Source organism: Anomaloglossus baeobatrachus, unplaced genomic scaffold, assembly GCF_048569485.1.
Source record: "Anomaloglossus baeobatrachus isolate aAnoBae1 unplaced genomic scaffold, aAnoBae1.hap1 Scaffold_2733, whole genome shotgun sequence".
NCBI classification, from domain to species: Eukaryota; Metazoa; Chordata; class Amphibia; order Anura; family Aromobatidae; genus Anomaloglossus; species Anomaloglossus baeobatrachus.
The window spans coordinates 143,700-160,160 of record NW_027442233.1 but is presented as its reverse complement, the minus strand read 5'-3'; the positions used below and the strand labels follow the sequence as shown (position 1 = coordinate 160,160).

General features: G+C 48.9%; 1 long non-coding RNA gene across 1 annotated transcript; it reads left to right on the top strand.

The window, feature by feature from the left end:
* The first annotated feature begins 7,516 nt into the window (after positions 1-7,516).
* Positions 7,517-10,138, top strand: LOC142265223 (uncharacterized). Its single transcript, XR_012731576.1, has 2 exons — positions 7,517-7,619; positions 9,493-10,138. It is a non-coding gene; the product is annotated as an uncharacterized LOC142265223 (long non-coding RNA).
* The last annotated feature ends 6,323 nt before the right edge of the window (positions 10,139-16,461 follow it).

Below are 16,461 nucleotides of genomic sequence, written 5' to 3'. Positions count from 1 at the left end.
GTGGGGTGGGGTGTGTGACCGCAGCTCCATTCATCATCTGTGGGGTGGGGTGTGTGACCGCAGCTCCATACATCCTCTGTGGGGTGGGATGTGTGACCGCAGCTCCATTCATCCTCTGTGGAGCAGCCAGATAATAACAAGCCCAGCGCTCGCAGCCACTGAGGGAATGAACGGATCAGGGGTCGAGTCGGACACGAGCTCCAGTGTAATGGGGGATAAAAGTTGCACGATCGGAGCAGGTCCCAGCAATCAGACCCCACTGATGAATAAGTTATCACTTATCCTTAGGCCATGTTCAGTGTTTGGTCAGTATCTTACATCAGTATTTGTAGCCAAAACCAGCAGTGGGTAATAAATACAGAAGAGGTGCCCGTATTTCTATTACACTTTTTCTCTGATTTTACCGCTCCTGGTTTTGGCTTAAAATATTGGGGTAAAAAACTCACTGAATACTCAGTGTGTGCACGTAGCCTTAGTAAAGGTGATTACTTGTTTTCACTGGAGTGCCTCTGCATATGTGCTGCAGTGTAATAGTCACAGGACAGGGAGGAGGTAAATGTTTAAGTATTTAATTTCTATTGGAAATAATCTCCCCCTTATAGAGAGAAAAAGTGACCTCCATACACAACACAACCAATAATTCCACATACAAGGGAGAAATACCGCCACACCGTGACCAGACCGTATATTACCACCAAACAGTGACCAAATACAGCCACATACAAGGGAGAAATACCACCACACTGTGACCAGACCGCAAAGTGACTGAATAATACCACATACAAGGGAGAAATACCGCGACACTATGACCAGATAACATACTACCAACACATAGTGATCAAAAGCAACCACATACCAGAGAGTAATACTACTACACCATAATTAGACTACATAGTAACCGAATATTACCACAAGGGAGAAATACTGCAACACTTTAACCACACCACATACTGACCAAATAATACCGCACATGAGACAAATATCAGTACAACATGACCACAGAACATATTACTACCACACAAGGACATATAATACTACAATAACGATCAGGAATAAAAACTACAATGCTAATAACACTAATATTATCATCAGTGCCATAATGCACAGGAATTCTGTATATAGTGTATAGGTAATACAGTGCTCACCAGTGACATTATACACAGGAGCTCTGTAAATAGTGTTAAGTATAGTGTGTGTGTGTGTGTGTGTGTGTGTGTGTGTGTGTGTGTTCTCGTTCATGTAACACACTGACTTACCACTGACGTCACTAGCTGACTTTATTCATCTTCACATTTTCTCTTCATCCGGAGCTGACCGCCATCACTTCTTCCTGCCATGACGCGACTCTGCAGAAAATAACAGTCACCTATAGCCGATCACTCCCAGAGCACATTCCTCACTATTTCCCTAATTTCTACACTACATCAGACTCTTGTTCCCCCCCATGGAAGACAATATCCTCAAAATTAACCTATATGTCACCAGTAATAATGTCCCCTTATTTGCCCCTACAGTAATTATGCCCCACGTGCCACCATAAACTAATAATGTATGTTTCTCATTCTGGCCCCTTTTATTTAATGTCTGGGGAAACAAGTGGAATCAGAAGGGGATGTTAATTGCTTCCTGCACAAGATATCCCCCACACACTGCTCCTCTCCAAAATAGCCCCACAAAGAGCCCCTTTCCAAAATGTCCCCCAAAAATTTTCTCTTTCTAAAATATCTCCCCCATACTAAATTGCTGCATAAATCCCTCCCTCCTCATTATACTACGCTGCCTTCCACAATCCTTGATGCCTCATAATGTCCCACACTGCCCTATAATGTCCCAATTTGCTTCATAATGTCCTCCATTACCCTATAATGTCCCCCACTGCCCTATAATGTTCCAAACTGCCTTATAATGTCCCCACTGTCCTATAATGTCCCCCACTGCCCTATAATGTCCCCCACTGCCCTATAATATCCCCCACTGCCCTATAATATCCCCCACTGCCCTATAATGTCCCCCACTGCCCTATAATGTCCCCCACTGACCCATAATATGATCCATAAAGTCCCCAACCGCTTCTTTATGCCCCTTGTAAAATAACACCGTCCCTCCCCCACCCGCAGCCCCTCATGTAAAATTATTGTACATCTTCGGCTCCTCTGGAGCGCTTACCTGTGCCTGCACGTCCTCCTCTTCATCCCTGCAGCTGCGGCCCGGTGATGATGATGTCGGTGCAGGACTGAGGCGCGCTCCTCTGCCTCAGTCCTGTCACATCCTCCTCCTCTGGTGATGACGTCCCGTTGCGGTGCGGGCTGTGCAGCGCTGCTCTGCCTCCTGTCACTGGCCGCACTGTACAAATGTATGCGCGCCTGAAAGACGCGCATACATTTGAATACCGGCGCAGTCTCCAGGCCTGCACACCTCATCGGTTCAGGCCTGGGGACTCCCGCAGTGCACCGCTAGGACCTTTGGTGAGTCACATGACATATGTGATGTCACTAAAAGTCATGCAACTGCAGAAACGTTAGTGATCGTACGGAATGTGTACGATCACTGAAGTTAATGATTGAAAGGCTTTGGGCCCCTTAGAGCATGGGGGCCCTGGATGAGCTGCTGAGTCTGCCCACCAATAAACGCCGGCTCTGAGACACAGGCGGCCCCGCGGCCCTGTAGAGCGATTCCCCGCTACCCTGGTGGGCCAGACCAACCCTGGCTCTCATTACACAAGTATAAACCATATAATACTGGAGGATAAAACAAGACTGAGCACAAGACCTTCACAGCCGTCTACACATCATAGGGAGATTTCATGGCCCCTTCTCTCCATCTACCTGATGATCCTGAGGAACATCGGGATCTTCTTGTTTACAGTCCTGTGGGAGAAGAGGACGGGGACATCTCTCTGGTGTTGTCCTCTTACTGGATAGAGCTGGAGGAGACACATACAGGGACTGAATTCATTCCTTACATACAGATAATTATAGGCCGTGTGTATTTAGTCCTGTCTATTACCTGGTGATGTGAGGGGCTGGGGATCCTCCATCATGACGTCCTTGTACAGATCTTTGTGTCCTTCTAAATACTCCCACTCCTCCATGGAGAAATAGACGGTGACGTCCTGACACCTTATAGGAACCTGACACATACAATGATACCGTCACCCCCGATCCCTTCATAGCGTTACTGTATAATGTCCCAGCATTCCCAGCAGTGTCACCTCTCCAGTCAGCAGCTCAATCATCTTGTAGGTGAGTTCTAGGATCTTCTGGTCATTGATGTCCTCATGTATCGGGGGGTGAGGTGGAGGCCCCGTGATTGGGCTCAGGGGTCTTCCCCATCCCTCAGACACAGGGGCCTGACAGCGCTCACTAGAGGTCTTCTTCACTACTGTGTAATCCTGGTTATGGAGAGACACAGTAATAAATCTCACTACAGACATTTCCAGAGTCCTCACCTCTCCAGTTCTGTCCATCTGTTATTCCCATAGATAAGAATGATGTAATGTGACGTCATCAGAATCTCTCACCTCTCCAGTAAGCCGGAAGAGGATCTCTAGGGTGAGGTGTAATATCCTCTCCGCCATCTTGTCCCTGTCCATATCCATCCTTCACGGGGCAATCAGGAGAATTCTCTTCTATAGAAGATCTCCACTGAGAGGATCCGATATTATAAGGCCCTGAATGGGGAGAAGATGACGATGTAACATCATAGAGAATCCGCTGTAATAATACAATTACTGGAGAGAATAAGGGGAAACATATGATGAGAACATTCTGGGGGAACATTATACTGTAGGGGGCAGAAAGGGGCCGAGGACCGGGGACAGAAAGGGGCCGAGGACTGAGGGCGGGAAGGGGCCGAGGGCAGAAAGGGACTGAGGGCGGAAAGGGGCCGAGGACTGAGGGCGGAAAGGGTCCGAGGACAGAAAGGGGCTGGGGACTGAGGGCAGAAAGGGGCCGAGGACTGAGGGCAGAAAGGGGCCGAGGACTGAGGGCAGACGGGTTTCCTCACTTCCGGCCTCTCATAGTTGGGGTGTTTGTATCTATCAGAGGAAAAAGAATAAAAACCTCACGATTCATAGAAATCAGAGAGAGAAAAACTCCAAGAAAGTTTAAGAGCTGAAGGGGTTAATGCCGCCTGCCCCAGTAATGGGGAATCTCCACACACCTCCACCTGCAGAGCCGCACACTAGATATATAATACCCTGCACCTACCTCCACCTGCAGAGCCGCACACTAGATATATAATACCCTGCACCTACCTCCACCTGCAGAGCCGCACACTAGATATATAATACCCTGCACCTACCTCCACCTGCAGAGCCGCACACTAGATATATAATACCCTGCACCTACCTCCACCTGCAGAGCCGCACACTAGATATATAATACCCTGCACCTACCTCCACCTGCAGAGCCGCACACTAGATATATAATACCCTGCACCTACCTCCACCTGCAGAGCCGCACACTAGATATATAATACCCTGCACCTACCTCCACCTGCAGAGCCGCACACTAGATATATAATACCCTGCACCTACCTCCACCTGCAGAGCCGCACACTAGATATATAATACCCTGCACCTACCTCCACCTGCAGAGCCGCACACTAGATATATAATACCCTGCACCTACCTCCACCTGCAGAGCCGCACACTAGATATATAATACCCTGCACCTACCTCCACCTGCAGAGCCGCACACTAGATATATAATACCCTGCACCTACCTCCACCTGCAGAGCCGCACACTAGATATATAATACCCTGCACCTACCTCCACCTGCAGAGCCGCACACTAGATATATAATACCCTGCACCTACCTCCACCTGCAGAGCCGCACACTAGATATATAATAGCCTGCACCTACCTCCACCTGCAGAGCCGCACACTAGATATATAATAGCCTGCACCTACCTCCACCTGCAGAGCCGCACACTAGATATATAATAGCCTGCACCTACCTCCACCTGCAGAGCCGCACACTAGATATATAATACCCTGCACCTACCTCCACCTGCAGAGCCGCACACTAGATATATAATACCCTGCACCTACCTCCACCTGCAGAGCCGCACACTAGATATATAATACCCTGCACCTACCTCCACCTGCAGAGCCGCACACTAGATATATAATACCCTGCACCTACCTCCACCTGCAGAGCCGCACACTAGATATATAATACCCTGCACCTACCTCCACCTGCAGAGCCGCACACTAGATATATAATACCCTGCACCTACCTCCTCCTGCAGAGCCGCACACTAGATATATAATACCCTGCACCTACCTCCACCTGCAGAGCCGCACACTAGATATATAATACCCTGCACCTACCTCCACCTGCAGAGCCGCACACTAGATATATAATAACCTGCACCTACCTCCACCTGCAGAGCCGCACACTAGATATATAATACCCTGCACCTACCTCCACCTGCAGAGCCGCACACTAGATATATAATACCCTGCACCTACCTCCACCTGCAGAGCCGCACACTAGATATATAATACCCTGCACCTACCTCCACCTGCAGAGCCGCACACTAGATATATAATACCCTGCACCTACCTCCACCTGCAGAGCCGCACACTAGATATATAATACCCTGCACCTACCTCCTCCTGCAGAGCCGCACACTAGATATATAATACCCTGCACCTACCTCCTCCTGCAGAGCCGCACACTAGATATATAATACCCTGCACCTACCTCCACCTGCAGAGCCGCACACTAGATATATAATACCCTGCACCTACCTCCTCCTGCAGAGCCGCACACTAGATATATAATAACCTGCACCTACCTCCACCTGCAGAGCCGCACACTAGATATATAATACCCTGCACCTACCTCCACCTGCAGAGCCACACACTAGATATATAATAACCTGCACCTACCTCCACCTGCAGAGCCGCACACTAGATATATAATACCCTGCACCTACCTCCTCCTGCAGAGCCGCACACTAGATATATAATAACCTGCACCTACCTCCACCTGCAGAGCCGCACACTAGATATATAATACCCTGCACCTACCTCCACCTGCAGAGCCACACACTAGATATATAATAACCTGCACCTACCTCCACCTGCAGAGCCGCACACTAGATATATAATACCCTGCACCTACCTCCTCCTGCAGAGCCGCACACTAGATATATAATAACCTGCACCTACCTCCACCTGCAGAGCCGCACACTAGATATATAATACCCTGCACCTACCTCCACCTGCAGAGCCGCACACTAGATATATAATACCCTGCACCTACCTCCTCCTGCAGAGCCGCACACTAGATATATAATAACCTGCACCTACCTCCACCTGCAGAGCCACACACTAGATATATAATACCCTGCACCTACCTCCTCCTGCAGAGCCGCACACTAGATATATAATACCCTGCACCTACCTCCTCCTGCAGAGCCACACACTAGATATATAATAACCTGCACCTACCTCCACCTGCAGAGCCGCACACTAGATATATAATACCCTGCACCTACCTCCACCTGCAGAGCCGCACACTAGATATATAATACCCTGCACCTACCTCCTCCTGCAGAGCCGCACACTAGATATATAATAACCTGCACCTACCTCCACCTGCAGAGCCGCACACTAGATATATAATACCCTGCACCTACCTCCACCTGCAGAGCCGCACACTAGATATATAATACCCTGCACCTACCTCCACCTGCAGAGCCGCACACTAGATATATAATACCCTGCACCTACCTCCACCTGCAGAGCCGCACACTAGATATATAATACCCTGCACCTACCTCCACCTGCAGAGCCGCACACTAGATATATAATAACCTGCACCTACCTCCACCTGCAGAGCCGCACACTAGATATATAATACCCTGCACCTACCTCCACCTGCAGAGCCGCACACTAGATATATAATACCCTGCACCTACCTCCACCTGCAGAGCCGCACACTAGATATATAATACCCTGCACCTACCTCCACCTGCAGAGCCGCACACTAGATATATAATACCCTGCACCTACCTCCACCTGCAGAGCCGCACACTAGATATATAATACCCTGCACCTACCTCCACCTGCAGAGCCGCACACTAGATATATAATACCCTGCACCTACCTCCACCTGCAGAGCCGCACACTAGATATATAATATCCTGCACCTACCTCCACCTGCAGAGCCGCACACTAGATATATAATAACCTGCACCTACCTCCACCTGCAGAGCCGCACACTAGATATATAATACCCTGCACCTACCTCCACCTGCAGAGCCGCACACTAGATATATAATACCCTGCACCTACCTCCTCCTGCAGAGCCGCACACTAGATATATAATAACCTGCACCTACCTCCACCTGCAGAGCCGCACACTAGATATATAATACCCTGCACCTACCTCCTCCTGCAGAGCCGCACACTAGATATATGGTAGAGTCTAGATCCCAGTGGCCAGAAGGACCTCTGGTGACGTCACGCCCATGTGACCGGCCTCTTGTGTGGGAGGAGCCTGTAGTTCCCGGCAGTCAGTGCGCAGTTGCTGTACAAGCAGCAGGATGTTTCCCCTCTTCCCTGTTTCTGCTGTTTCCAGCCCTGGGTGTGATGTAACAGGAGGTAATATCTGATGGAGCTTATCATGTATGAGCTTCAGGGGGAAATAAAAAGGGATTGTAGGTCACTGTCTCTGGGTGCAATAGTGTGCAGCAGTAGGTGTAATGCTCTATCTGTGGGGGGTGCGATGCAGAGGAAGAGAGGGTGCGATGCTCTGACCGGGGGGTGGGGGTTGAGAGGGTGCGATGCTCTGACCGGGGGGGGGGAAGAGAGGGTGCGATGCTCTGACCGTGAGGGGGGGGGGGGGGAGAGGGTGCGATGCTCTGACCGTGAGGGGGGGGGGGGGGAGAGGGTGCGATGCTCTGACCGTGAGGGGGGGGGGGGGGGGGAGAGGGTGCGATGCTCTGACCGTGAGGGGGGGGGGGGGGGGGGAGAGGGTGCGATGCTCTGACCGTGAGGGGGGGGGGGAGAGGGTGCGATGCTCTGACCGTGGGGGGGGGAAGAGAGGGTGCGATGCTCTGACCGTGGGGGGGGGGGAAGAGAGGGTGCGATGCTCTTACTGTGAGGGGGGGGAAGAGAGGGTGCGATGCTCTGACCGTGAAGGGGGGAAGAGAGGGTGCGATGCTCTGACCGTGAGGGGGGGGGGGGGGGAAAGAGAGGGTGCGATGCTCTGACTGTGAAGGGAAGAGAGGGTGCGATGCTCTGACTGTGAAGGGAAGAGAGGGTGCGATGCTCTGACTGTGAAGGGAAGAGAGGGTGCGATGCTCTGACAGTGAGGGGGGGGGGGGAAGAGAGGGTGCGATGCTCTGACTGTGAGGGGGGGGAAGAGAGCGTGCGATGCTCTGACTGTGAGGGGGGGGAAGAGAGGGTGCGATGCTCTGACTGTGAGGGGGGGAAGAGAGGGTGCGATGCTCTGACTGTGGGAAGGGGGGGGGGGGAGAGAGAGGGTGCGATGCTCTGCCTGTGGGAATTGGGAGAGAGAGGGTGCGATGCTCTGCTTGTGGGAAGGGGGAGAGAGAGAGGGTGCGATGCTCTGCCTGGGGGAAGGGGGGGAGAGAGAGAGAGAGGGTGCGATGCTCTGCCTGGGGGAAGGGGGGGAGAGAGGGTGCGATGCTCTGCCTGTGGGAAGGGGGGGGGGAGAGAGAGGGTGCGATGCTCTGCCTGTGGGAATTGGGAGAGAGAGGGTGCGATGCTCTGCTTGTGGGAAGGGGGAGAGAGAGAGGGTGCGATGCTCTGCCTGGGGGAAGGGGGGGGAGAGAGAGAGGGTGCGATGCTCTGCCTGGGGGAAGGGGGGAGAGGGTGCGATGCTCTGCCTGGGGGAAGGGGGGAGAGAGGGTGCGATGCTCTGCCTGGGGGAAGGGGGGGAGAGAGGGTGCGATGCTCTGCCTGGGGGAAGGGGGGGAGAGAGAGAGGGTGCGATGCTCTGCCTGGGGGAAGGGGGGGAGAGAGAGAGGGTGCGATGCTCTGCCTGGGGGAAGGGGGGGAGAGAGAGAGGGTGCGATGCTCTGCCTGGGGGAAGGGGGGGAGAGAGAGGGTGCGATGCTCTGCCTGGGGGAAGGGGGGGAGAGAGAGAGAGGGTGCGATGCTCTGCCTGGGGGAAGGGGGGGGGGATGCAATGCTCTGTCTGTGGGGGAGTCGCAGAGCAGCACCCGGCGTCCCTGTTGTCTTTTCCCGTTAGAGGCATGGAGCGGGGGGATAGATCCAGGAGGAGGGGATTGGAGCGGTCACTGTATATAAGGGAAGGCCATTGGATATTAAAGCTGGAGCCAGAGATCACAAAGGGCTGAATTCCACAATGATCTGTGACTGATACTGATGGGTTTATTAGCAGGTGATTATCAGCGCATTCATTATACACAGTTTATGGGAATTTGTGGCATTATTATTATTATTATTATTATTATTATTACTAATTATTGGTCATTTTTCTTTATAGAGTTCGGGGCAATGTCGGCTCCACAGAGAATTCTTCCTCATCCACTGAATATGAAGGTTTCATCTATTGGAGAGAATCCCACAAGTGACATAAAAGGATATCTCTCTGTATACATTCTCTGCACTGTGTATTATATGGGGTGTACTTATATATTCTCTGTGCTGTGTATTATATGGGGTGTACTTATATATTCCCTGTACTGTATATTATATGGGGTGTACTTATATATTCTCTGTACTGTGTATTATATGGGGTGTACTTATATATTCTCTGTGCTGTGTATTATATGGGGTGTACTTATATAATGTTTGTATTGATGCTTCTCTGTGTATATTCTCTGTACTGTGTATTATATGGGGTGTACTTATATATTCTCTGTACTGTGTATTATATGGGGTGTACTTATATAATGTTGTATTGATGCTTCTTGTAATCTTCTATCATTGTAAGTTGTCATTTGCTCGTGTCTTGGTGATTTGATGATTCAGTGACGGTGTTTGTTCCCCCCTCAGAGGTTGTGTGGGTTTTATAAGTGGCCGCATTCACTTTGATATTGTCATGTAAGAGCAGTCATCTGTGTGAGACGTGGTGATGGACAGGGTGTCCTTTTTTTCCCACTGTCTTTAATAAAGTTTCTTTTAATTAAGCTGTTTCTGGATTTCCTCTCTTCTATGGGGTCTCATAGATGCTACCATCACTAATTTAGGACTTAGTGGCAGGTGTGGACTGCTATTAACTCCTTATTACCCCGATTACCACTACACCAGGGCAATCAAGATGATCCAGGTAAAGTGCTGGGATTGTCACATCTAATGGATGCAGCAATCCGGGAGGCTGCAGGCTGATATTTTTAGGCTGGGGGGGGGCAGCCTAATAACCATAGGCCTCCCCAGTCTGAGAATACCAGCCACCAGTTGTGAGGCTTTACCTTAGCTGGGTATCAAAATTGAGGGGACTGCACACTGTTATTTTACTGTACAATATAGACGCACCGGCGGCTGTGATTGGTTGCAGTCAGACAGCTGTCAGTCAGTGTGGGGGTACATCTGACTGCAACCAATCACAGCCACCAGTGGGCAGGGGAAGCCGTGAATATGTATGAGCCTAATGAGCGGCCCAGGAAGAAGAATGAGAGGCCGCAGGAGCAGTGTGACAGCCGCGCCGGTGATCGGTGAGTATGAAGTGCTTGCTCCTAATGCTTTGTGCCGGATTCTGTTCCCCATAGACTTTTTATGGGGACCAGCATCTGACCAGACACTGGGGATCAATCCCCCACTGACCTGGAGCCAGCGGGGGATTGATCTGCCAGTCCTCCAAAACACAGAAAGAAGTGACATGCTGCTGCTTTTTCCTTCCATAAAAACTGCAAGGAACAAAGAAGCGACGTGTGCACAGCCTGTCTGAATTCTCATAGACTTTGCTGGGGAAGACAATGCATGCAGTTTTGGGCAACAAACCACCAAAAAACGTGGCAAAATACGCAGCATGCGCACAGGGCCTAAAGATGGAATTTCTGTTCGTTAACTTTCCAGACCTGTGACAGTGGCCGCTGTGTAATGTGTGGCAGACGGACAGGAGGTGTGAGAACGGCCTCTGACCGCACCACAGCCTTACCTCTTCATTATATTACCTGGCCGGTGTGTAATGTGTGGCAGATGGACAGGAGGTATGAGAACAGCCTCTGACCGCACCACAGCCTTACCTCTTCATTTTATTACCTGGCTGGTGTGTAATGTGTGGCAGATGGACAGGAGGTGTGAGAACGGCCTCTGACCGCACCACAGCCTTACCTCTTCATTTTATTACCTGGCTGGTGTGTAATGTGTGGCAGACGGACAGGAGGTATGAGAACGGCCTCTGACCGCACCACATCCTTAGCTCTTCATTGTATTACCTGGCCGGTGTGTAATGTGTGGCAGACGGACAGGAGGTATGAGAACGGCCTCTGACCGCACCACAGCCTTACCTCTTCATTATATTACCTGGCTGGTGTGTAATGTGTGGCAGATGGACAGGAGGTGTGAGAACGGCCTCTGACCGCACCACAGCCTTAGCTCTTCATTATATTACCTGGCCGGTGTGTAATGTGTGGCAGACGGACAGGAGGTACGAGAACGGCCTCTGACCGCACCACATCCTCAGCTCTTCATTATATTACCTGGCCAGTGTGTAATGTGTGGCAGACGGACAGGAGGTATGAGAACGGCCTCTACCGCACCACATCCTTAGCTCTTCATTATATTACCTGGCCGGTGTGTAATGTGTGGCAGATGGACAGGAGGAGTGAGAACGGCCTCTACCGCACCACATCCTCAGCTCTTCATTATATTACCTGGCCGGTGTGTAATGTGTGGCAGATGGACAGGAGGTGTGAGAACGGCCTCTAACCGCACCACAGCCTCAGCTCTTCATTATATTACCTGGCCGGTGTGTAATGTGTGGCAGATGGACAGGAGGTGTGAGAACGGCCTCTGACCGCACCACATCCTTAGCTCTTCATTATATTACCTGGCCGGTGTGTAATGTGTGGCAGATGGACAGGAGGTGTGAGAACGGCCTCTGACCGCACCACAGCCTTAGCTCTTCATTGTATTACCTGGCTGGTGTGTAATGTGTGGCAGATGGACAGGAGGTATGAGAACGGCCTCTGACCGCACCACATCCTCAGCTCTTCATTTTATTACCTGGCCGGTGTGTAATGTGTGGCAGATGGACAGGAGGTATGAGAGCGGCCTCTGACCGCACCACAGCCTTACCTCTTCATTTTATTACCTGGCTGGTGTGTAATGTGTGGCAGATGGACAGGAGGTGTGAGAACGGCCTCTGACCGCACCACATCCTCAGCTCTTCATTGTATTACCTGGCCGGTGTGTAATGTGTGGCAGACGGACAGGAGGTATGAGAACGGCCTCTGACCGCACCACAGCCTTAGCTCTTCATTGTATTACCTGGCCGGTGTGTAATGTGTGGCAGACGGACAGGAGGTATGAGAACGGCCTCTGACCGCACCACAGCCTTAGCTCTTCATTGTATTACCTGGCCGGTGTGTAATGTGTGGCAGACGGACAGGAGGTATGAGAACGGCCTCTGACCGCACCACATCCTTAGCTCTTCATTGTATTACCTGGCCGGTGTGTAATGTGCGGCAGATGGACAGGAGGTATGAGAACGGTCTCTACCGCACCACATCCTTAGCTCTTCATTGTATTACCTGGCATAACGTTACTCACTAGTGATTGATGGCCCCTGACAGAAGTTATGAAGCATTGAACGACCGCCCTATTACATGGAATACATTACAAGCTGCGGTCAGACACATTTCACCTATATGATGAATATGGCAGCATGTACATCATTGGGAATAGATTTATTTCATAAAATAACCACTTTAAAGGGAATAAACCTTACATAGCAAAGTTTGTAATAGTGAGTTGAAAGAAAAAAAACATCTGCAAAGGGCGCCCTGCAACTAAAGGTCTTATCCTGATTAACTACTCATTAATTTTTTTTCTTTCCTTCGACTCCATGTGTAACACAACAAGAAACTTTAGTAAGGTTCAGAAGTGTCTTCATCGAGACATTGGTCTCTTCCAGCCAATCACTGACCTCAGCAACTCGTTCCAGCTACATCGGATGAGCCACGGAGATCTGTGATTGGCTGCAGCAATGTTGACGTGATGTCACAGCCAAACAGCATAGAACATCACCGCAGTGAAGATGGTGCTCAATCTGGTTTGGGGGTGTACATTTACACCGCGTGCAGAATTATTAGGCAAGTTGTATTTTAGAGGATTTTTTTTATTATTGATCAACAACTATGTTCTCAATCAACCCAAAAGACTCATAAATATCAAAGCTTAATATTTTTGGCAGTTGGAGTGGGGTTTTTTTTTAGATTTGGCTATCTTAGGAGGAGATCTGTTTGTGCAGGTAACTATTACTGTGCAGAATTATTAGGCAACTTAATAAAAACCAAATATATTCCCATCTCACTTGTTTATTTTCACCAGGTAAACCAATATAACTGCACAAAATTTAGAAATAAACATTTCTGACATGCAAAAACAAAACCCCAAAAAATGAGTGACCAATATAGCCACCTTTCTTTATGATGACACTAAGCAGCCGACCATCCATAGATGCTGTCAGTTGCTCGATCTGTTTACGATCCACATTGCATGCAGCAGCCACCACAGCCTCCCAGACACTGTTCCGAGAGGTGCACTGTTTTCCCTCCCTGTAGATCTAACATTTTATGAGGGACCACAGGTTATGGGGTTCAGATCAGGTGAACAAGGGGGCCATGTCATTATTTTTTTCATCTTTTAGATCTTTACTGTTCAGCCACGCTGTGGAGTAGTTGAATGCATGTGATGGAGCAATGTCCTGCATGAAAATCATGTTTTTCTTGAACGATACCGACTTCTTCCTGTACCACTGCTTGGAGTTGTCTTCCAGAAACTGGCAGTAAGTCTGGGAGTTGAGCTTCACTCCATCCTCAATTCGAAAAGGTCCCACAAGTTCATCTTTGATGATACCAACCCATACCAGTTCCCCATCTCCACCTTGCTGGCGTCTGAGTCGGAGTAGAGCTCTCTGCCCTTTACTGATCCAGCATCTGGCCCATCCATCTGGCCCATCAAGAGTGACACTCATTTCATCAGTCCATAAAACCTTTGAAAAAACAGTCTTAAGATATTTCTTGGCCCAGTCTTGACGTTTTATCTTATGTTTCTTGGTCAGAGGTGGTGGTTTTTCAGCCTTCCTTACCTTGTCCATGTCCCTGAGTATGGCACACCTTGTGCTTTTTGATACTCCAGTAACGTTGCAGCTCTGAAATATGGCCAAACTGGTGGCAAATGGCATCTTGGCAGCTTTACGCTTGATTTTCATCAATTCATGGGCAGTTATTTTGCACCGTTTTTGCCTAACACGCTTCTTGCGACCCTGTTGGCTATTTGACATGAAACGCTTGATTGTTCGGTGATCACGCTTCAAAAGTTTGTCAGTTTCAAGACTGCTGCATCCCTCTGAAAGACCTCTCACAATTATGGACTTTTCAAAGACCGTCAAATCTCTCTTCTGACCCATTTTGCCAAAGGAAAGGAAGTTGCCTAATAATTAAGCACACCTTATATAGGGTGTTAATGTCATTACACCAGACCCCTCCTCATTACAGAGATGCACATCACCTGATTTACTTAATTGGCAGTTGGCTCTCAAGCCTATATAGCTTGGAGTAGGACAACATGTATAAAAAGTATCATGTGATCAAAATACTCATTTGCCTAATAATTCTGCACACAGTGTATTTGCACAGTCAGTGTTTGCAACGTTTTGGAAGTAGCGTGTTTGTTTGCATACAGAATGCTGCGTTCTACAGTACAAGCACAGTGGATGGATTTATAGAAATCTCTTGCCCACGATGCTTCTTTTCTCTGCTCCGTAAACTTACATGTGGCGCGGCTTTCCAAGCTGCAGCATGTCAATTTATGTTCCTGTGGCCAGAATGTTCTCCATAGGGAGAAAAAAGCAAAAGTAGGTAGCACACTGAACCCTGATAGTAGGCGCGGACTGCTGCATTCTCCTGCAGAGCACACTCACATTTCCACAGGCGGGCTGACACTGCGTCAGCTGCTGTACATGCAACCTAAGAGCTTACTTTGTAGTCTTCCATATCACTTAATCTATGTGAAAAAAATGTGAACACTTTCAAATCTAGTACCACTAATATACTAATCGCATACTGATAGATGACAGACTGAACATGAGTCAACAGTGTGATGCAGCAGCAAAAAAGACAAGCACAATTTTGCAATGTATTAACAGAAGCACAGATAATAATAAGTTTTATTTCTATAGCGCCAACATATTCCACAGCGCTTTACAATTCAGAGGGGACATGTACAGACAATATGAGAATACAAAATAACAAAATTAAGATACCAGGAGGAGTGAGGGCCCTGCTCGTAAGCTTACATTCTATGAGGAAATAGGGGAGACACAAAAGGTGAATGGGGGGAGAAAAGCTTGTCATATATGGTCCAGCCATCGATCACGTGAAGTAATTATCACCCTCTACTCCTCTTTGGTCAGACCTCATCTGCAATTCTGAGCACCACGTCTTAAAAAAAGACATCAACAAATTGGAGCAAGTTCACAGAAGAGCAGCCAGAATGGTGACCGGTCTATAAACTGTCCGATGAGGAATGGTTACAGGATTTGGGAATGTTTAGCTTGAAAAAAAGAAAACGGAGAGGAATCTTAATAGCCGTCTGCAAATATCTCAAAGGCTGTCGAACTAGGGTTGACAAGGACAAGGAAAGAATAGAAGCAATGGAATGAAACTGATTGGGAAGCGTCACAGATTAGATTTTGGAATAAAAACCTTTTGACAGTGAGGGTGATCAATGACTGGAACTACAAGAGGTAGTGAGTTCCCCTTCAAGGGAAGACGTAAAAAGGAGACTGGACAGACACCTGTGTGGGATGATATAGTGAATCTTGCTTTGAGCAGGGAGTTGAACCTGATGACCCTGGAGGTCCCGTCCAACTATAACTTTCTATGATTCTACTGCACATAATCTACAGATACAGTAAAATAAATCCCAATTGGCATGATAACATGGTTTTTAGCCAAGTGTGTCCATTTTAAAAACGCCCCTAGGGACCTGGTCCTTTAGCCCACTAGAGTTTAGCATTTTCATAGAGAGCAGGCTAAATCCTAGTGGGCAGAAGGACCTGGTCCATTAGATCACTGAGTCTTGTATTAAAACAGTTATTGGGACCTGGTCCTTTAGCCCACTAGGAATTAGCTATCTCATAGAGAGCAGGATAAATCCCAGTTGGCAGAAGGACCTGGTCCTTTTTTCTCCATTACGAGTTGTATTAAAACACTCATTAGGACCAGGTTCTTTAGCCCACTAGGAATTAGCTTTCTTATGTAGAGCAGGCTAAATCCCAGTGGGC